This window comes from Haemorhous mexicanus, chromosome 4 (assembly GCF_027477595.1).
Source record: "Haemorhous mexicanus isolate bHaeMex1 chromosome 4, bHaeMex1.pri, whole genome shotgun sequence".
NCBI classification, from domain to species: domain Eukaryota; kingdom Metazoa; phylum Chordata; class Aves; order Passeriformes; family Fringillidae; genus Haemorhous; species Haemorhous mexicanus.
This window is the reverse complement of record NC_082344.1, coordinates 56,206,712-56,230,588: the sequence shown is the minus strand read 5'-3', so window position 1 is coordinate 56,230,588 and position 23,877 is coordinate 56,206,712. Positions and strand designations below refer to the sequence as shown.

General features: G+C 35.4%; 1 long non-coding RNA gene across 2 annotated transcripts; it reads left to right on the top strand.

Moving 5' to 3' along the window:
• The first annotated feature begins 2,461 nt into the window (after positions 1–2,461).
• Positions 2,462–22,294, top strand: LOC132326946 (uncharacterized). 2 transcript variants are annotated; one of them, XR_009486383.1, is made up of 6 exons: positions 2,462–2,583; positions 8,104–8,150; positions 12,158–12,239; positions 12,357–12,491; positions 21,368–21,473; positions 21,548–22,294. It is a non-coding gene; the product is annotated as an uncharacterized LOC132326946 (long non-coding RNA). The 2 variants fall into 2 exon arrangements; XR_009486382.1 differs by lacking the exon at positions 12,158–12,239.
• The last annotated feature ends 1,583 nt before the right edge of the window (positions 22,295–23,877 follow it).

Here is a 23,877-nt window from a genome sequence, read left to right as displayed (position 1 = left end):
AGACCTAATTTTTTCAGCCTACTGGGATTTTCGATAATCCCCCTGTGAGATTATCAGAAAGCCCACAGTCCTGCTCTGTGGAGGCTGAATGTGGACTCATTCTTAAGCAGTGCTTATCATATATTTCTCCCACCCCAAAAGTAAAGGCTGCCAATCCTGTTTTGATCAGATAAGAGCTTATTGTATTTTATTGTATTTTTACCTGAAGGTTTTGTTTTGTCCTATCTCAGTGAAAGCTTTTGGTTGCTACCAGTTCATAATTAATAAATTTACTCCTATGCTTAAAAATGTAAAGGACTTCTATGATTTCAATTATATTATATTGCATATTTTTCAGCTCTTAGTAATATAAAGTATTCAATTTGTGGAGTTCCCCTTTTGAAAAGACTCAGTTATGATGTGTTATTCATTTCTAATCCCCATCCAAAAATGCAGACTTGAACCCACTTTGGGTGGGATTTCTTTTTAATATAAATTATTAGCATTGGTTATGCTGAAGTATGAATCATTGTGTCTATGAAGTTTTCTATGTTGAATTAATTAATCTCAAGATTTCTTTCTATTTAATTTTATTGTGTCTTTTTATCTCTGCCTCATACATATTTAGTGTTCCTAAAACAAGTCCAATGTTAAGCACTTTGGTGTTGGAGAATAAAGACTGGTTTAAATGTTGTTTTCCTTTCACTCATCAAATTACATCCTATTTTCCATCTTATGGGTTTTGCTATTAAAACTCTCCATCAAAACTTAAATTTTACACTACAAGATGGAAAATGGAAAGTTCAGCAAACACTGTTTAAACATAGAATTTAAAAAAAAAATTAGTTTAGTTCTGGAAAAAAAAAGGTAAAAAACTCCATAATGTTCAACAAAGCCCAGTCTAATGCACATCTTTTAAACTTTTTATATAGGCAACAGTGGGAAAAAAAAAAAACCTGTGGAAATTTCCAGGTAATATACAATTAATTCTTTCAACATGTAATGCTTTTATACACAGAGATTATTTAGATCCATGATTCAGCATTTCTGATATTACAAATCTGTATCAAACTGATAGGTTTTTTTCTGTTTTGTAAACACTTTTTAAAGGCAGCATGACAGTGAAACATTGTTAAGCATATGCAGAGTGATAAGAGTGCTCTCATCACATTACTTCAAGCTGCTGTGGTTTATCACTTTGCCTCAGAAAGCTTGCAAAATACAGCAAATCAAATCTATTTTTAAATGCCTGTCTACCTCTAATTTGTTCCACAATTCAGGGCAAAATTCTTCTTGACATGTTGTATTGCAAGATTGCAGGCATGGTGCCAAAGACAAAAAATAATACGTACGGCCGGTGACACTTTGTGGTAGATAGTCAGGACCTTCTAGGTGAAATAAAAAGGAACAGTTATTATATTATTGATCTGACCTGTCCAAATTCAAAATATACACTCCATAAAAGTCTTCATTCTCTTAAATAATGGTATTATTGAGAAGCCAGTCTGTCTAGTGTATGTCCATAGTCAGTCTGTCCAGTGTGCGTCCATTAGATAAAAAAGCTGAACTACAGATGTTAAACTTAGCCTGACAAAAAAAGTAACAATGATCCTGTCAGGGTAGAACTTTTTTTTCCATGTAGGCAAATAGAAAATCTACCTAAGATCAAAGATTTATTTGCAGTTTGGTGGGGGAAAAAAAAAATAAAAAAGAAAAAAAAGGAAAAAAAAAAGCATCACCATATACATCCTTATACTGGTAATTTCTACATTGAAATTAAATTAATATTTTATCCCCTGTCAATATGGATGTGAAAGCTCTTTAAATCAATTTCTTAAGAACATCTAAATAGTTAGCAGGACATTAACAAGGACACAGAGCAGACTCCTTATAGTAGTGAAATCTGAGAGGATGAGAGATCATGGAGAATGAAGCAAGAGAGAACATGACTGGATGGAAGGAAAAACTGTGAACTGGAGACTGGACACAAGATGAAACTGTGTAGTGGAAAAGGCTGCCCAGAAAACCAGCACTGGATGTTTCCATGACCCAAGTGGATTAAACCCTAAATGACCTAGTCTGACCTCATAGGTGGCCCTTCTCATGCTACAGCCCTCCTAAGAAGACTTCCATTTTGAATTGTCCTGTAATTCTATGAAGTTTTTGGACACAGTCTTTGAAGAATTCTAGAATATGGCCTCTAATTGAACACAGACTATTGATCAAACTGATCTTAGACTATTTGCACATTCTCAGGGATCCTGTTTTCATTGGAAACTCCCAATTGATCGAAATGCACAAGAAATCCCATTTCAGTTGAGGATCCTATGTGGCTCCTGAAAAGCAAAATATTTTTCAGGGACATGATTTATCTTCACATTGGCAACCTCATTCACAAAAGTATACCAGTTAGGATTAAATACCTAATTGAATGCCAGTACCAGAGGCTTTTCTCACTGCTGTGCTCCCTAACAGAGTTCTTGTGCAAGAAGACCCTGGCAGAAGTGCTGCTGGACAAATCAAATATCATCAAGAGGCAAACAAGCCAGAATCTGGTGACTTCTCTGTAAGCCAGAGTTATTTAAGGAGCTGGTAAAGAACCAGGTAAAGATATCAGGTTGCTTAGATTTTCTAATGCAAACTCCTTTTAAAATAGTTGTAATGCTTGAAAAGTCCCTATGTATAAAGAAAACGTACAAAGATGTGCAAGAATCAAGTGGAAAAGTAATAAGTGAGAAAAAAACAAAGAAAAATCAAGATAATTTCCCGCGGCTAGACAAAAAACAGTGCTAGGTGTAATAAAGAGAACAAAGAATAAGTTAGTAAACAGAAAAAATGACCACAAATGGAGTAGAATAACAAAAAAGCCAACACAACATTCCTGCCATCAAAGGACTGAAGCACACAGTACCCCTCCTCCACCAAGATAGACACACACACATCAGACTGAAATCCGTGCCCTTAGGACCCAGAAGGGCAGTAGCAGCATGAGCATAACACCAGGACCCAACAAGTCTATAGGCAACTTAACTGGATTGCCATTACTTAGACTTTTCCAGTCCACTTCTTTATTTTTTGCAATAATTATATGTGGACTGGTAATAATCACTTGAGTAGTTCAATTACACAAATAATAAATTTTAGGTTTTATGTATGTAAGTTTCCTTTTTGCCCCCAACATGATTTTGAGTACAATGTGTTGCAAGAGTATCTGTAGAATTATTAGTAGTAATAAAGCCAGAATGAGCTAATTTATCCTGTTTGCAAAGCAAATTCAGTGCAATGATTAGTACAGCTTGCATCTTATTCCAATGTCTCTGAATCAGAGATAAAAACACATATCTCGCTTGAAAGAATTGTTTTGTTCCTCCAATTCTTTTGCAGATGAGTGTGATTTTATGCAGCTGACCTCCAATGTTTCTGCAATGGGACTGTGGTTGGCATGATGCACATGGCATTTTGACTTGCTGTGAAAAGCAGCCAGCATATAGCTACACTGTCATTCATCCAGGTCTTCATCACTGTACTAGGGAGAATTTACTCAGTTACTAGGAATATCCCAGAACCCATCACTGTATTTTATGATTGTGAAAAGAGATTAGTCTACATATCACTAATGGTGTCACCAATGAAAATGAACCATGATAAATAACAAATACTTTAGAAGCTTATGAATGTAATTTGAATAAAATATAACATGCATGTAGTCATTTCTCAACAGTGAAATGATAATGAAGAGGAATAATATATAGCTCCTAACTTAAAATATTTTTTCCTTTTTTTTTTAAGTTATAACTGAACCACTAACTGAGGAAGTTTACAGTCGCCTGAACTTATGACTTAATTTGCTGCACTGAAGTTCTACTTAACATTGTTTCTGTGATAGGCAAGAAGAAACACATATTTTTCTACTAATATTTGATAGAATTTAATCCAAAGAATTTTCTAGGAACAGCTAAAGGTTCTGTGGAAAATAGTCAGTCATGAAATACCCACCAAAGACACCAATTCACAAACTAGGAGATAATACCTCCCTGTAAATCCAGGAGACTTTTGGCAAAAATGTCTCTGAAGATGTCTCATATGGAGCATGACAAAAGCAGGTTTTTTTAGATGCAAAAACAGCTTATACCTGTTTGAATAAAAAATTCAATCTGTATTTTGTTTTCACTCCTATCTCAAGTACTAGCATTTTTTTAAATATCCACATTTATTTAAAAGGAAAGTAATTTGAAAAGTTAAGATCTCCTCTGAGGATGTCATTCCCAGCAAAGGGAAATTCATAATGAATGTTCATTAATGTTCTTTATCAGTTCAATAAAGCTGCTTGTGCACTATGTTTATGAACATCTTTGGTAAACATTTGGATTTGTTGTGCATGAACTGCTGATGAATAGTCATTAAACTGTCCCTAAGTTTATTCATTATGAGTGCTTATTAATTTCTCATGAATTATTATAAAATCCAAGCTGCTCTAGCAGTCATCTATAAAAAAGAAAAATTATTCACAGTATGCATTACTTATTATAAGTAAATTAGACATATAATCTTATTTCAAAAGACTAATGTAAAGAAAATATACTTTGTTCTGGCAGTAACTTTATCAAAACTAAAGCAATTTCAGAAAAAACTATTGGAAATTATGTTATAATTTGGAGACATGCTTTCACTTATGAATCATCTGACAGCCAAATTGGATCTATATTGCTGCAGAGTAGCACTTATTTCTTGAATATGAGTTTAAAGATGTCCAGATCTGTCCAGATCATATATATGCTGCTAATATTAGGGAATAATTTCTGCTGGAAGTATAGGTAGCTAACACCCACTTTTCACAGACATATCTTAACTAAACGTTAAGTAACATAAAAACTTGTACTCAAAAAAAATGCAAACACATCATAGCTACAGAAACCTAGACATCTTTAATTTTTCTTGCCCTATGCAGTGCTCTCATTACCCAGTCACATTTTTCCTTATGAAATTCCATTGTCTTCAGGTTCAAGTGATTCTTTATTAGTTTGACTACAGGACAGATCAGAAATTTCTGAACTAGATTATAAAATTCAGATTACATGCTAGTAATAATTTAGGAGGCCTTGCTATCTCTATGCTACAATAGATACACCAGTGCTTAGCATCTAAATAGCTTAGATAGAGAAAAATTAAAGCAAGACAGGTCTACACTCTAGTTAGCCATCTGTAGTCATATCTATTGCACTCACACACTTAAAAATCTGTTCTTAATGGAATTTTTTGTTATTAAGCAAGCTATTAATATTTAAGATTTGTCCAAGTTTTGATTACTAAACCTTGATGTTATGATTTTGGGGTTCGACAAGTTATTGGAATAGAGAGAATTTTAAGTAGCAGAAACTTAAACCTTCTGTTTCTATTCAAGAAAAGAAAAAAGTAAAGAAAACAGAGTGCAAGTAAAAATGTCATAAAGTCACTGTATCACAGTCACAGCAATTGCTGCAATTGAAAAAAAAGTCAGGCAGGCTATCATGATAAATGTGATAGAAGGTTAAAAAGATGCTAGCAAATGCTAAAAATGTTCACACAGGGTAGTTTCTAAAAAACTGGACAGATGAGAAAGAGAAGAATTCCAGCAGAAAGAACACAATCGCCGTAAAAGGCTCACAGTACAAACAGTTAATGTGGTTTTGTTTTAAAAAGCTCAAGTTTGACAGAAATCCCTGCAACAAAATTCAAACTGAGATGACATCCTTTGGGCCTCATCATCAGTATATTAGTTTCACAGTATGGTATCTCCACAGACTTCAATCAAAGCTTGTAATCTCCAGCAATACATTTGTATAAGTATACACTGTCTACACTAATAAATATTCAGCCGTTAAGTAACGTCATTGTTTTCTATTTCTCAGTGGACTTCTCAGAAGTAATTTAAAACAAATTAGACAGAAAGCATGAACTTATTTCTCCTTTATAAAAATGGTAGTTAGTACTCCCTTTCCTTGCTTTATGTACCTGATTTATTCACATGGGAAGGACAAATAGCATTACCAGCTTTTCCTCTACTGGGGCCCATTGAGAGTCACACATCTCACATCTGATGCAAAGAATGTTTGTTAATCACACAGCCATTCAAAATCACTTGTAAATAAGAACATCCATTCCAATTGTAGTAGATTTCCATTAATGCTAGTGAGAAGAAAATCTATATTGGGGAAGAATTCAATCTAATTACTTCTCTTTCCTTTATCTTCTCTTTTGTAGCCTTTTAAAATTACCTTCTTGCTTCTTACTGGAGTCACAAATTTATTGTCCATGTTTGCAGCATAGTTATTTCACCCCTTTTCACTTCTTTTCCAAAACCTAAACCATAAAGAAACTCAATGTTTTGTTTGCATTCACTCCTTCAAATGATATAGGAACAAGCTTTATTAAAAAGACTGCAATAAGTAATATTCTAACACTAAGACCATACTAGGAAATTTAGGTGGGCATATGACAACCAGTAAGTTTATCAGCAATATTCTATCTGTAAAGAAAGAACTTCTGACTTCCCTGTTGCATTAGCCATGAGCAGGGAGAGGAAGGCAAGGGCCTGCCAAGCAACAGAGCAGTTGGCAGGGAGCACCCTTTAACACCCTACTTCAGTGCCACAGACATCAGATACCAGTACTCCTTTCTCACAGGGAACTTGCAAGCACCTCATGGAGGGGGCAGTCTCAGCTCACACCTTCTCTCAGTAATGTAATGAAACAAAAAGACAATTAGAATCCTTTTACTGAAAATTCAGTTTTAATATCAAGTATATTTATGTGAATACAGATTTAAAAATTTGAAAATGCAGATAGCAAAATCTCTTCTTAGTAATCTAAAATTTTTATAGCATTTTGCTATCTAAGGCACAATACAAAAATAAAAAATGGGTAGTTGAATTTTTGAAGCAAAAGCTGTGTTAATGAAATAAAATCATACATCAAAAGGCACTATGAGCAAAAGCTACTTAATTTAATAATTAAGCACTTTTGTCAATAATTATCTAAGAGTAATCAAAAGTGATAATTTTTGCCTTTTCATAGATAAGAAAGACATTCGAGGAATAAGGCTGATTGAGGAAGACTACCTCATAGATTCTTTTTCTGGAATAAGCTAATTTGATAAGCATCATTTGGACGAGCAAATCATTAAAATGTACACACGAGGAAGTGGTAGCTGTAAACTGAAGTACAAAAAAGACATAAGCAATCAGAAAATATGTGAGGAAAGGCTCTTTTTCAGCTGTATTGGAAAGTAATCTTTGCCTTGTTTTCTGCTTACATGGTTAAAGACAGAAAGGTACATTTTGCACATTTATCTAACACGTGCAAAATGCTTTTTTCGTGTGCTGAGGATTTTTTCCAAAGACTAGACTTACTGGCATGTGGGGGTTTTGTTTGACAGAGAATGGAAATTAGAAGAGTTGCAACACCTTCCATACTATTTTTTGTTAAGCATTAGAAACTGAACATTCCTCAAATTCTGGTGAAACAGAAGTTATTTCCTTTTCCAAGCTCCATCTAATACTCCACCCTGATGGACAATGTGCCCTACACATATTCTAAATCATGCAATGATAAACTAAGTTTAGAAGGAAGGACTGCTAGGAGATGTAGATTACCCAGCTGAGGGGATTCCTGAAGTAATGAAGCTTTGAGAATTCAGAGATAGGTATCTTGTTGAAAAGCACTGGTCATAATAACTTTGGCCATTAAAAGATACCTACTTGAGACTACCGCTAAGGAGAAGAGCAGTGCTGTGTCTTTTCACTCTCCCTGACACCATTTAAAAATATCCAGAGCTCCGCATCTACTCACCCTTCTTGCCCTCTGCTCTGGAGTCCAAAAAACATAATAGCCGTATATAGGACTTTGCACAGACAAAGAACCATCCTTGATCTCAGAGTACAGTTATCTCTACTCTTAACATATTTAGGGAATTTACAGTTTGAAATTAGCTTTTCAATGCTCACCTTCAAATTTCTGAAGTATTCTGTGGAAGAGTGAATGACAGTTTTGGCCTCATCCCAGCAACGGACAGGAGGGAAATATCCAGAAAATCATCTAGGTGGTAGAAATAATAATTCTTTTGGTTTGGTTTTTTTCCCTTTCTGAGGTAAATATTATCAGAGTGACTAAAGGCAGACAACATCATCTACACCGGTAAGTACATGGATTCAGACTCTTCTGCAACTTTAGAGAAACCATTGAATCACCTCAGACAACAGGTCATCTAGCTGACACAAGAATACACCATAGTTGAAGGCTAACCTCCATCTCAAATATAAGTGGTATCATGCACAGTGAGTGAAGTCTCCCTTTTGCCCCTCATCCTCAGTGTTGCTTCGATTGATGAAAAAATACTACTCTGAACTCAGATCACCTTATTCTTGAAGACTGAAATAACTTGTATAAAACCTATCAAATCAATAGGCTTATGAGATGGTAGTTTGAAATTTATATCTTTTAAGGTTTAACCAGCAGGACTTTTTTTCTTTACTAATTGTTCATTACAATGAAACATGGAGTACTTCTCATACTCTGCACTCTCCAACTGAGAATTTGTCAGCTGTCTATATTCAATCACCTCTGTTCTTTGCAACTGAGCAATTTTCCATAATATTAAAATCCTCTTCAGTCTAATCATCCTGATGCATTTTATAATAGCAAAAATATTACTTAACCCATCTCTAGACTTAAGTAAGATTTTCAAGTCCCTCCTTATTTAACTATATATTATTTTAACAAGCTAGAAGAAGATTTTTGGTAGAAGGCTCTTCTCTTTGGGAGCAAATCCTTCTGCTGATGCCAAAGATTTATGCAGATCTAGAAGCACTCAGCAGGAAAGAAAGACCATTACAGAACTGATCCCTTCAGAAATCTTGGAGGTTCAGAAATGACTTTGGAAGTTAGGAACCCAAATTCCATTTTAAAAAATGAATGAACTTCTAAAGACTAGAGCTTTACTAAATCTTCCTTTAAAAAGTAAAGAACAGACACTGAGGCTTTTTGAAAATGTTGCTCTTTAAGCCTCTAAACTCATCTGTCTCTAATGACTGTAGCAACTGGGCACACATTAGTGTACCCTCTACACTAAAAATCCTAAGTTAAAAAAGACATTTATTTTTTTAACTATGAGTCATAAAGACAGAGAGACAAAGTAATTTGCACAAGGTCATCCTGTATCTGAACTCACAATCAAAACTGTATCATTCGGGTTCCTAGCTCTCATCTCAGCCAGTAACCTATCCTACATTGTAAAATAAATGTAAACTCCTATTTCCATCCCAACAGAGGCTTATGTATTAAAAGATCCAATGGATTCCTAACAATTGCTACACCCTTTGTATTACAGACTGTTCTGGTTTTGGGTTTTTTTTGGGGGTTTTTTGTTGTTTTTTTTTTTTGTGGGGGGGGAGGTAATTGTTGGTTTTTGGTTTTGTTTTTGTTTGTGGGGTTTTGGGTTTTTTGGTTTTTTTTTTGCTTGTGTTGCTGGTTGTGGTTGGTTGGGTTTTTGTTTGTTTTTTGCTTGGTTCTGGCTTTTGGTTTTGGTTTTTTGGGGTTGGATTTGGGGGCTTTTTGCCACTCAGGTATTATTAGCCAAATTGCTTTCTACTTTCTCTTCTATAAAAGCCTGTGAGTTACAAACATCATTTGTGTCCCACCCTCGAAAAAAACTTGCCTGATAATGCCTTAGGACAAGCACAAATGAGTAAGAACCTTTTTTTTCTTAGGCACTGAAATCCTCAGATTAATACAAGCTTGCCTCTTTCATGCCCTACATTTAAACCAAAACCCTCTTGCTTTATAGATCAAGAAAGAAAAATGACATCACAATTTCTGTTTTGATGTTCTTTACTAAGGTGCCAGATGTGATAGTGGATTTGCTGATGTGGACTGAAGTAGGGTTCCTAGAACAGCCATGCCAAATGCTACAGTCAGATCAGGCCATATTATTATGAAATCCTGCACCAGAAGGATTTTTCTCTCCCACCCTCAGCATCCTGTTCTCCTGTTCACAAACCTATGTGCTCTCATTATATACAGCCTATTACACATTCCTTGAGAGACCTTCAGTTCTCTACCCACAGCTTGTATTTGAGTTATGGTTGCTTGCTTTATTTATCCCAAATATTTCTAGTTTGTTTGTTCAAAATCAAGCTGTGGCCAGTTAAGCTGAGTGCTGGAAGAATCACATAGTTTCATAGAAGGTGCAATCTTCACAGAGGTCACCACAGAGACTTTAAAGGATCTCTAAACCTGGAAAAAACACCACTGTTGAGTTACAGCCTTCAAATCTCTACAGTCAGATCATGTGTTTTTGAGAAATAATCACACATCTCACACTGATCCTTCACACTGCTGTGCTGCTACAGAATGGATGAAAGAATACCACTGGTTATATTTTCTCTTACATCATTTGATGTAAGCACAGATGTTTGCAACTACAAACTTGAAAATGCCTCATGGGAGAAGCATTCCTTCATCCCAGCATACAGGAATATACATTTCTTTTCTTCAACCAAATCTACACTGAAATACAAGGCTTTTCTCAGTCTGTGTCAAATTTTAAATCAGTTTTAGTGAATGGTGCATTTAAGATACTGGTACCAATTCCTAGACCTTCTGCGAGTAATGTTAAGCATGTTTAAAAGGCAAAATATAATTTCTAAGTTAGTACTTTCCATGTCTGTCATCTCTTCTCACGTGTACTCTTGGATGTATCACTTTCAGACTTTTCAGGTTCAGTATTTATTTCCAAATACCATCAAGTCCCAGTGAAAGTTGCCTAACATGTCCTTTGTCTTTTTGAGCTTCCAGTTTTCACTTATGCAAGAAAATGACACAGACATTTAGTGAACAAAAGCATGGATGTTCATTAAGACTACAGATATTGCAAAAATGAACATCTGTGCATTTATTTCTTTAATGAAGAGGATTCAATTTAGGGGATTTAGTTGTATCTTAAATTTATAGCACAAAAGGTCATAATATATTGTGCAGGGCACTTCTGAACAGAAACTGCAATTTGGCCATAGAATCACAGAATGATGAGGGGTTGGAATGAACCTTAAAGATCATCCAATCTCAAGCCCCCTGCCACAGGCAGGGACACCTTCCTTTCAACCAGGTTGCTCTTATCCAACCTGGCTTTTAACAATGCCAAGGCTGGAGCATCCCCCTACCTGGTGTCACCAAAAACCAGGAAATAAACTCTCCAATCACTTTGTTAGGTTAGAAAGCTGACATTCAGTGCTGAGGTACATGGTTCCAGATCCCCCTACCAGAATCACCCACTTGGTTTTGATTTCACAATTATTATGTTGGTTTTATTAGTTTCTTCTTTATCCTGGGAGTCCTGCCAAATACCCTTGTTGTCTATAAATTCTGCATTCTTTGTGTCCATTATCCATGGGCATCCTTCTTCCAAACCTGGGTTAACTTCCTCCCACCAGGTCTGAGATCTCTGAAGCATGTCAAGCCTTAAACTTTAATTTGTTTTTCTAACATATGGACATGGTTTAGATATTCCTTGCTAGCTACTATCTGTTTCACAGATTAAATCTCCCTTCTTGCTGATTAGGTCCCAACATTTCCCTCTGCTGCTGCAAAGACTCCTTTTGAAAGAAATATAACCTGTTCAGTAACAATGAGCAACTTGTTCCAGTGTCTAATTACCCTCACAGTAAAAAATTTCTTCTTAGTATCTAACCTAAATTTCCCTTCTTTCAATTTTGTATCCATTACTCCTTGTCCTATTACGGTATTTTCTGACAAATAGACCCTCTCCAGCTTCCCTGCAGACCAGAAAAAAATACAAATAATCCTTTGTTTTCCACAGGAATTTTAGGGAAAAAGAAGATTCTTTTCTATTTTTTCCTTCAGTTGATAAAGTAGAATTAATCATATTATTTCTAAGTTTTCATCAAAATGCACTTGTAGATTTGAGTTACCTTACTTGCTGACTTGTGACAGCCTGCATGTCTGAGCCTTAAGCCTTTCTCTTTTATTCTGCAAGTCTTCTTCCACTTTTTAGCATAATTCATGGTATGATCAGGCCTTCAGTTCCCATCTGGCAGGTAAAAGAAACCCTCTTGTAGGCATTTAGGCTGACCTACTTCACCATGTATAAGTAATGGGGATCTCATGGGTTCCTGATACTTTCACAGCTCATCATTATCATCCGTTCAGAAAATCCCTCATTGGATTATCATTCCCTACAGCTCTGAATTGGTCCTGTAAAAAATGCAGGTGAGTGCACTTTGGGAAAAAACTGAAATGGCAAAATATTAAAGGCATAGTATAGACCAATCATTAACACTGCAACAAGTCAAGAGGGACATTCCTGTTATTTCCTTGCTGCCTTAGAGATAAAAGCTTTCATCCAGGCTCTGAGTGGTCCCAGATGGAAATCTTATGCTGGAACAGTTGCCTGGATGCATCTACCTGTACCATATTCCCAGACCCAGCTCTTTTGGCAAGATGTGCAGGAACTGTAACAAGGTAAGCATGCCCTTGATCTGCTCCTTTTTATGCTCTCTCTCTGCCTTCAGCTCCAGATGCATATCAGCCCCACTGCCTAGTGGAAGCAGAGTTGTATGAACCACTGGCACTGCTTCTCCATGATGATGCTTTCCTCTTGCTTTCCTCTTGAAGTAATTCTTCACTCTGCTATCTTGTGTTCAGGTTTCTAGAGAACTATTAGGTGTTTCTAGGTGACAAGCAAGATTTACCCACTGAAAGTTACCCAAATAACCATAACTGAGCTTAAACTGTGGACAGGTACAGATTTTCTCAGGTTGAAACAAAATAGGAATGCAAGGTCTGGAAAACCTGCTGATACTATCTTGACATTTTGCCATGCCTATACAGAAGGGCTAATTACTCCATTAAAATGAGTCCTACTTTTCTCAAAAATTAATGACACTGTCATGCCAATCCATAAGTTCCCTTGCTTATGTCACTCTCCTCCCACATTTCAGAGCCAACCTTGAAACTGGTCTTCATCATTATACTTAACTAACTATACAAAATATACTTAACTAATTTTCCAGAAACAGCATTCTACTTTTAACAGTTCCTGTGGTAGGTATGATTTTCTTCCCCACTCCAAGCTATGCAGAAATTGCTGACTTGTAGTGTAAAATACCTGATAAATATCAATCAAATCTACTCTTGTACCTCTTAGTCAGCAGCAGCAGGAAAGTATTGATAGACTAGGAAGGGCAAAACAAACATAAGCACATCAAGAAGTGTCACCTGAATGAGTCAAAAATAATTAAATAAAAACAATCATACAATTTACTGCTACCTGCTAGAGGAAAAAAAAAAACAAACACCACCAGGTTCTGAAACAACAGTGTTCATTGAAAATTACTTATCTAGAATTTCTGTCTTTCTTGGATGTAATCCAAACACAAAGGAGGTGATGATTTTTAAGAAGAGCCATTTACAAGTTGACAAAGTGTTTTGCAGCTGCTGTTTGTGCTCTCGTCCAGCTAGCCTGAGGAACAGAGCTCAGGGCTCAGTCCTGCTCCAGAGAGTGAGGCTGTGTAGCAGTTATCAGCTGATGGTATGAAGTACACTGAAGAACCAGGACACCTACAGCATCTGCAGGTTATCTCCATCAGAACATGTGAAACCTTCTTGCAAATGAATATATATTTAGTTAAAACGTTAGAGATTAATGTGATGGGAGCAATACATGAAGGCACTTTTGAATTTTCACTGTAAACTTTACAAAATTCCAGCACGATGAGCATGTTTACTGCTGATGGCCAGTCCCTACACAACGTTAAGTACCACCACAAGGAATACAAATCTCTGTCTGCCCTGTCTGTGAGCACACCAGCTGCTGCCTGCAGCCTGGGCCAGCTCAGTGGGGGGAGTCACATCCTTCCCTCTCCTCTTCTCTTCTTGCCGTCCTCACTTACTCCCAGACTTTCCCAGCTGGCACTACCTACCTTCCTCCCAGGGCTACATCTCCACCCTGCCCACCCATCTGGTGAAACACTGAATTTTATGCACCTCATATCCATAAAACTATTGTCTCTTATGTATAGAGAAAGAGAAATAAGTATGTTGCTACAAATTAAAATAAACTGTCCCAGAGACACAACATCACACAGCACCTCAAATTCTGAAACATCAAGAGCTGTTTTGGCAAAGCCAGGCCTCTCTGACTCATGTTTAATATCAAATTTACTTATTTCAAGAAAATTGATGTTTCATGGCATTGCGAGAAATGACTGCTCACTTTAAAAATATTTAAAGTTTTATTAAACCTTACCAAAAAATACAACAAAAGGACTAAATAAGAAAAAAATTACAGCACTGGGTGCCCCCGTGACTATCAGCCATGTGCTCACCTACAAAATGGATGCTCTGCCTTTTAACTCTTTAACTACCAAAACTACAAAACTACCAAAGTTTTGTCAGTCAACTCCTCTGCCATCCATTGGTAGAGACCATTTTCTTACATGTTGATTGGAGGTCAAGTGTTGTTACGTTGTACCTCTTGGTAATAAGGCAGCCTCCTCCAAATGTTCTGGCTACTGAGGCATTACTAGGGGGAGGGGAAAGAGGACTGTGGAGGGACATATTACAATAACATCACTATACATCTTAACACACACCTAATATCTATCTCTTAACTGTGAGGGCCAACTATTACATTACTCATCCATAACAGTATATCTGATTTAGCAGAGTGATACAAAATAAGCATCTAGAAATGTAAATTACACTTAGCAAAACATCCTGCGATCTCAGGACACAGCTCAGTCACACCATCGACCAGAGTCCCATTACCATTCTTTATAAGGCACTGGAGGTTGTCAGAAAGAAATATGCGGGCTGAAACAAGCTCAAGCTTGTTGCTCTCTTCTAAACAGACATTTGTGTGGAAAACCATGCTATGAAAAGCCAGTGTCTGAAAAATAGACAGAAGAGTCCTGTAATTATATTTGAACTTTACTGACTTAATATATATATTCAATGAGGGAGTTTTGTGACAAACTTTCACTAAAAAAATCATCCTTCTCTGAAAAAGTGTGCTTCCAATTGCACCCCCATGGACAAGAAAGAAGAAAAATGTAACAATGCCTAAAATGCAGAAAATGTAAAAAAATTGTATGTGGATATAGCTTTGATATTGTGTCGGTTTTTGTTTTGTGGGTTTGTTTGTTTGTTTGTTGGTTGTTTTTGTAAGGTTTTTGGCTTGTTTGTTTTTTTTTTTTGAGGGCAAGAGATTCCTCACTCTTTTTTTATTTCTGTTAAGCAGAGAGCTCTGCTGGCTTGGAGAGAAAACAGATATGAGCTTATTTTCTGTTTTTCAGAAAGAATAGATCCCCTGCTGTCATTTCCAAGCTAAAGATTAATTAGACTTAGAGAGTTATTTCCAGGAAGATGAACATGTAGAGATGTGATTCTGGGAAACACAAAAAATTTGGAAGGACAGTGAAACCAATGTCAATTACAGGAGATTTCCTAATTTTTTTTTACCCCTCTGAGCTCAGTTTCATCTTCCATATAACAAGGCCAATGCTCAGAGACTAGAATAAAAGTTCAAATATAATCTGTTAAATATTGGCAATTTCAAGGCAGGTTGCATACTTTGTTTTGCAAGCATAGGGACTTTTGTTTCTTCACAAAACAAAATTGTTTCATACACAGAAAACAGTTATTTTATGCTTTATGAATTAGGATTGACATATTCCATCGACAAGACAGAAACTATCAAACTGTATTAAATTTCTGGCAGAAAGACTTTTCATCCTTTTTTTTTTTCATTGTGTTCCAAGCAAAAAAGCTAGTGTTTGAGATTCTGTTGGCATTGGTATAAAGACTTCTCAGAAAATCAAAAATCAAGCTTTGGATACACCAAGGCATTTCAGAGAAGGATTACATACGTTAATTATCATTGAAATTTGGAAGGGACTATTAGGTTATCTAAACTAATCTAACATAACCTAACCCCTCATGCCAACACACCACCACTTTTTCTATATTTACATATTGTGCCTTTGCTGGTAAACTTCCACCAAAATGCATCTTTCAGAAAGGTCTCATCCTTGAGTCCTGCTGTGGGCTTTCACTAGTTTGTCACAGCTGTTAACACCTTGTTGACAGATTGGAATCATTTCCAGCCTAGTTTCTAGTGAGGGATTTTTTCATTATGTTTACCCAACTAAGGATAGTTTCAGAATTAGCCTTTTCTCTGCAGTGCTTTTTGTCCTCAACCAAATAATCAAGACACTTTTCAATTTCTTTGAAACAGAAGCCTAAACTCTTTCAAATGTCTTACTAGAACATGGCTTTTTGAGCATAAATTTTTTAGCTTTTCTATACTTCCTCCTATATTTCAGCATCCTGTCAGAAATGGCATCTTTTATTCACATAATAGTAAAATTCATAGTATTCATACAAAATAGGGTTGGGATTATGCTAGGCAAATTTCCCCAGTTCATCCACTACTTCAGAGCAGGATCAGCTGTACATATTTTTGATCCAAGTTTTTCTGATTTGTTCTTAAAACTTCCACCACCAGAGCCTATAACGTTTCTCGGCAGTCTATTCCAACCCTTTCCTGTCTTTATTACTAGAAAGTAATTCTTCTAACGAAAATACTTCAAATAAGACCTTCCTAATGTGATGGAGAATGTAAGGATTTCTTCACAATCTTGTTACCTGTTATAGTAACAGGATTTTTACAACAGCACAGCCCTTCACTCATTTACAGTAGGTTCTGAAGCTCTTTTCTGCAAAATTAATATCCTGCTAGTAGTTTCCCTCTTTGTATTTTTCAGTTGTCTATCCTGATATTGTTCTCTCCAACCCTGTATAAAGTAAAATTACTCAATTCATATTCACTATTGCCTCTTTTGTACATTTCTAGGTTTCATCAGCTCCTTGAGGTTACAGCACTAAAACTGAGTTAGTTTCTTTATGATTCACCAGCTCTCCCCAGTGATTCAGTTTCTCAACAACATATGTAATCTTTCAATAAGGCATATATTACTCCTGGAGATGCAAGCTAGTATTCCATAGTGGGCAGCTGTCAAAGCTAGTCAATGGTACTTTATCTTAAATGCTGCCATCATTTAGCATTTAGGTGCATTATTCAGAATTCTTGTGTATGTACCTTGTTTAGACTTCTTACATAGTCAGCTTTCTCACATTTGGGTGCCTTATTGAGATCATAAAATCTTTCTTGATGACAGGTACCTACAGCCTTTCTTCAGAAATCAAAGAGAAAGATTGCACTTAGCACGACATTTACATGTATACTGTAGATGTTTTTTATACCAACAGAGCAATGTAACTGGGAAGGAGTTATGAGACCACTTTTGGAATAGTAAAAAAAAAAAAAAGACGTCCGATTGTTAGAAATAAATTGTCATGAAGAATCTACTCTGATTATTTCATAAGGTAATTTACAGTGTCAGGTTCCAAGTTAACTCATGGAAGAATCATATCTGGTTTCTGTATAAGAAAGCAACATTCCTAGAAGAGTATCAGCTAAAGCTGTTGTTCTTAAAAAAGGGATTCTTCACCCAGTGTGCAATAAGCCAGCCTCGCACACAGAGCCCAGGAATTTGTTTATTTTTTGTTTGTCCAAAGATGGGTACTAGGCGCTAAATCCACAAAGCTAGCTTGATGATTCTCAAAACTTTGCACTCCATACAATCTAATGAAAAAAAAAAAAGGAAATCATGGTTTATTAGCTATGAAGATATCTAGTTTTCTTATTAATTAGCCTTCTACCTTCTACTGGTTGAATGATCCTCTCACTTCTCATGCTAATTAGTTCCATGATCAGTCTTTCTCTTCCTTTGAGCGGGTGAGTTTCTTGAGTCAGTGATGGCAATCTTCCTCTGCTGGAATTACCCATGGCCCAGAGAGCAGTGAGCAGCTCCAGCGGGGGCTGCACAGGAGCTCTGGATGCTGAACAACCAGGCGGGAGGCTTTGGACTGCCGATTCTTTGCATAACAAAGGGCACAGGACCCGTGCCCAGCCAGGGGGATGGCAGGGCAGGGAATTGTCCGGAAGGATTTCACGGGTACAGTAACATGTCATGGGCACAGTATCAACTTGTCAAGAGGGACAAGGTTTCGTTGGTTTTTGTTGCAAGATTTATCAAGGAGACAATTTTTTGTATACCTATCTAACCATCTTTCTTAGTGTCATCTGTATTCCAGCGATATAAGACCTGACTCACCAGGGATGTTTTCCCTCTAGAAATTCTAAGGAGCTTTTTGGTTGTCTTTTTTTTAATTTTTTTTTTTTTTTCTGAAACAAAAGTTTCTTCAAAAATGAGCTTGAGCAGTCACTGCTGAAACTCTCTTCCGTTGAGAAACTGGCAGAGATTAAGGAACCTTTTGCTTGAGTATAATTTATGTCAGAAAGCTCTTTTACTGTAAGGGGAAACTGTTGAACACATAGGTTTTTGCCAGGTTTTGAGTTTAGGGTTTCTGGAATTGTGTAGAATTATTTTCTTTAGCCCTTAAAAGGAACTAAAAAAATGATCTTTTCATTATTTTGGTAGTAACTTCAGAAACCTTTTCTATGAAAAATCCCCCTCAAATATTCAGCATTACATATGCATTTTACTGATAATTGAGGTGGATGTAAAAAAAAAAAAAAAAAAAAAACAAAAACAAAACAACTCATTGAATAATTTAAGTGCTGCTGACATGAGTGTTATTCTGTGCCACACCTTTTCAATAGGAGCTGTAAGGTTGGTTCTTCAGTATGTCTTGTCAGATCAACATTAACCATTTCATGTTTCTAGTCCATGCTAAATGATAGTATATATCCCAGTGACAGATGTAGGAAATGCATTTATGTGAACAAATATTTCAAAGGAATGAATATGCATTATTATTCTGCATTCTAGTTTGCAACATTGTAATTTGTGCATGTAGCCATAACCCTAGCTCCATATTGACATGGACACTAAAATTTATGCATCATAAATTACCACTGGACTCCAAATGACTATTCATAGTGAAAAAGCTGAAGGTTCAAATCCTGTAAATTCCTAGTTTTCCACTTGGTTATTAATCCTTCAATAATAATTCACACATGACAAAATAAGAAATGAAAACCGGGAATTCATCCCTCTTGCCCAATATCTAAAACTTTCAGACAAATTTTGAAAAACTGAAATAAAAACTGATTGTCTAATAATAAATTATATTACTAGTAAAAAGTTAAAAACTAATAAAAGTAATAAAAATAGTAAAAAATAGTAAAACTAGTAAAAGTGATAGTATGTGCACTTCTAATTTCGAGGGAATTATCAGACATTAACAGATATCTGTATTAGATCTAAATGAATAATTTTACATTGTCTGATTAACCTAATAGGATAATAGGCATGCCGCTAACTGAGGAAAATACTGTAGTTGAGGTAAGGACAAGCAAATCCTACAGGGAAAAGATTATTTTTTGTTTGTTTTGTCAAAAGAATGATTAAAAGGAAAAAAATATTTTGTGTGTAGGCATATTTTTAAGCCAGCTAAGTCGTATTTTAAAGTTTGATAGAATTTTTTCAGTAAACTTCACAGTCTATTTAGGGCTGTTACAAAACAATAGCTGAGAATTCTGCAAGAAAGAGTGAAGAACTGCCCAGTGGGTTCTACTGGCAGCAGGTCAGGAAAGCATGGAATTGCTTCAGTGAAGTAGTAGGGGAGTGTAAATGCATGTTAGGTAGAGAGAAATATTTCTTCATTCCTTTTACCACTTAAAAAATAAATAAAATAACTTTTGTTAAATTGCAAAAATTGCATAGGTTCAAGAGGAAATGCTTTAAGTCAGTGAGAATTGAAATATGTCCTGAACTTTCTAACACATCTTGCTTTTCTGCTGCTAAAAAACTTTGTTACTGTGAACTCCAGGATTGATATTCTAGTGATATTGATATTCTATCATATTGCATAATACTGCAAGTAATAGAAATGTAGAGACAACAGTGATTTTATTTAATACAACAATGAAAGTGGGGCATCCAATGATGTAACTTTCCCCTGGTCAGTAAGAGTTCAATTAAAAAACAGTTAAAGACTAATGTTAAAAATATATATGTGTAGACAATGCTTCCATCTGGTGAAGTTAGTAAGGACAATTATATTATGTTACAGTACATATTATTGGCTCTCAAATTCATGTACAGATACTACATTATGTTATCAGATATTTTATGAACTGGATTTTGAGTCATGTACTGATTTTAATAAAAACAGTATATAACAGTCTACGTGTTATATTTTAATTTCTTTTGTAAATATGTATTATTATTAACAAAACCTATTGTACCAGAGGACAAGTTCTCTAATTTATACTTATATCCAGTCTCTGAGAAAAAGAATGTTTAAATCAACCATATTTATGATAGAGCAATATAATAATGCTGCATCTAATTGGAGTTTCACTAATGGTCTCATTAAATTAGTTGCATTCAGAATGTCCAATTTACAGCATTCATAATTTCTCATCTCATCTTGTTCAGCTGATATTTGTGAATTTTATTCTAGTTAAAAGTTATTTTTGTAAATGCTAAAAAAACAAACAAAAAACTCTCTAGCGCTTATTTTAGTCTTGTTCTACTTAAAAATTATTTTCTTGCAGAACCATTAAATTGGATAGTTTCTTTTCCCTTTTCAAATATGATCATAACTGATATTAACAACTGCTCAAGTGATGCACTCAATATACAATGATCAACATTGCAAGCTTTAACATTGCCATTTGTTAATTAAAATTATTTTGTAGTTGTTCCAACAGAGCAGAGGAATTTATTTCTAGATGTTAAAAATAAAGAGCATGAAGAAACTTTTCATTATTATACAGATTTGAACACCAATGTCATTTTTTTATCACAAACACACTGAAAAAAATGGCTGCTAAAAAAACCAGGCTTTCTTACTCAAACATTGTATAGAAAGAAACCAAGGAGTTGTAGAATGCCATGATGAATACCTTTCAGTAGTATAAGTCTCTGTAAGGATATGAAGCCATGCATGAGGACTATAGATGTCATCAGGTTTCTCTAACTTTACCACAGTCTAGAGCAAACACCTGTGCCAGTGACTGGACTACACAGAGTAGACAAAATTCACTTCCTGGGATTGTGACTCACCAAAGGTTTGTCTACAATCCTCTGGCTTTCCTTCCTGCCTATAGACCTTACAGTGCCATGGTGGGACGTTCTGCAGGGATTGGCAGAGTATTACTGAATGGATGCTTTAGTTGTGGCTTTGGTTGCCATAGATACAGGGTTCTAGGTGCATTTAAAGTAAAGTACACAAAGTGATATCTAGTTCGTTTTCTAAGTCATGCTTGATGTTAATTTGAAAAAAGGATATTTTTTTTTCAGAGATGTTCATGTGAAGTGCATTTCATGACGGAGGCTTGTTTATTGTTTTATTCAATGTTGTTCACTACCTTCAAATCAATCAGGTGGCTCATCAAAAAACTCACAGGTGAGTGAAGTTTTTATTTATTCCTGACCTAGTAGATGGCAAATGTAGGAATCTAACTTGTTTCATTGTTCCAGGGAATTATGGAATGGATGAGTCATTAACATCAGGAAGCTGGAGCAAGAAATGTTAAAGGATAGAAAATGGTTTTTACTCATCATGGAAAACATCTGTCATGATATAAACTGCATAATGAAAACCTCTTGCCAATTTTCTTATTAATAAATATAGTAGACACAATTATTCTGGCTGCATGTTCAGTCCTTTGGAGTCAGACTTTGAAGACAGCATGTAGACAGCTTTAAAAAGCTCAGAATCTATCACATCCTCTAAACTTGCCAATGATGCCAAGCACATATGTTGATGATGGCAGTACAAAAAAACCAACAACTGGTCTGTTCTGTAACATGCTGTGGAATGATCATGCCTTTACTGTCAAACATACAATATATATTGTTCTAACTGAATAGTTTGAAAGTGTAAGCTAGAACTTGAAATGCTGGGTTAGGTAAGTGTTGTGACTTTGCTAATTCTCATTCTGATCTGTAAAATTTCTTGTATCCCTCAAGTTTGTCATATCAGTTTATCTAATAAATGGCATGTTTTGTATTGTAATCAAGCAATGAACAATTGAGAGCCCTGACACACAGAATCTACCTTATATATTTATAGTTGTGTACTTTTTATCAGGATTTATCCCACTGTCCTTTCTGAAACAAAGCTATAGTGGTTTGCAATATTATTTTCTCCAGGGTGAACAGAATATGTAACATTGTAAATGTAATTACATGACCAAAAGAATTACAGCACGGTATAAGGATGCAGTGGTCATCAGCGCCAGTTACCATCTTTCAGCATGTGCTCATTTCTATTCTAGTGAATGCTTCTCTCTTGAGCATTTTTGTACAGTAGCCCAATAAGGACGGACGTTCAAATGTTCACACTGTGCTACTCATCCAGCATTCAAGAGAGACCCTTAGTATTCAATCATGTTAAATCCTGCTCCCTCTGCTCCTTCACTATTTTTTTTATGTTAAGCTGATATAAAGTTGATATTCTCCCTGTATGCTAATGCAGCTCCTTATCGTTTAAATTTTTTAACTTTTTTAATGCCTTTCCCGCTGTTTGAAGATAATTAATTTCTTTCTGAGTTAAAAAATCTAAAAAATGAAACAAGCTTACAGACTTTAGCTTTAAGTTCTGATTTATTTCCCCTTTTATCCCTTTTTTTTTTTTTTTACTGACCCTTTCAGCAATATGGTAATATCTCCAGAAGGGTATTTTGACCTTATAAGCCTTTTCATACTCACATTCTTTTTGTAACTATTGGACTAGTTCAGGGAACAGATTTTTTTTTAATGATTACGTAAAAAAGTAGAATCAAGGAATCTCAAAATCCTCATTATCCAAGTTTATCTTGATCAAAATGCATACATCAAACCTGTGCAATGTATCTTTTGAATTGCCTCTATATTTGCCAGTTATTGTCCTTAGAACTTAATTACATCCTCTGCCTGTTTTCATTAGGAAGGAAAGTATGAGCAGTATGATAATCTAGACAAGCCCAAACATTTAGGGACATGACATGACACTCTCTTTTGGAGGGTGAGATTATGGGTAGTAATCCCTAATTTACTATGCCTCTTGTATACATTCCTGTCTTCCATTCCTCCTGGATTTGGAGAATAAATCAGACAGATCAAATGGACTGTAACTAGTACACTAGAGATCTACTTGAAACTTGTTTTCCCTAACACAAGGGTAAAAGAAAAGTCTCTATGACCTTCTGGAAATTGGAGTTTGTGATATTTAGAAGTGTTTTCTGTACCACACTGCTTATAAAATTGAGAAAACATGAGCATCCTCTAACAGTGGTCACTGCTTGGTTTGTGTCTCACAAGTCTCACGAAAGTTATTACAAGACACCTCATGCTTCTTTAATCATTCACTGAAAAGTAAATAAGATGTTTTGGTTGTTTTTTAAATGAAAGCATGCCCTACACTTCTTTGAGAGTCAAAGGAGAAACATAACTTTGGGAGCATTTTTAAGAGATTTTTAAGAACTTTAAATCTAATCCATTTACATATTTTCTAAGTACTTGTCTTAGTTGTTCCTGCACGAAAACATTATTTTTTATATCGGAACACATTTAAAAAAATTACTTCAATACATATTGTCACATAATATTACTCTTATATTTCATCAATAACCAGTATTTTTGACCAACATTTCAACTAAGAAAAAAAATATTATTTCATAAATAAGCAAGATAGTTACAAACCTTTTGGATAATAATTCTCTTCAAGCAAGCAATTTGCTAGTTTAAGCTTTACTCCCTACTAGTATTTTACTAATATCCCTGACACACATAGGCTGGTATAGCTTAATAAGTGTACTGAATCCTCA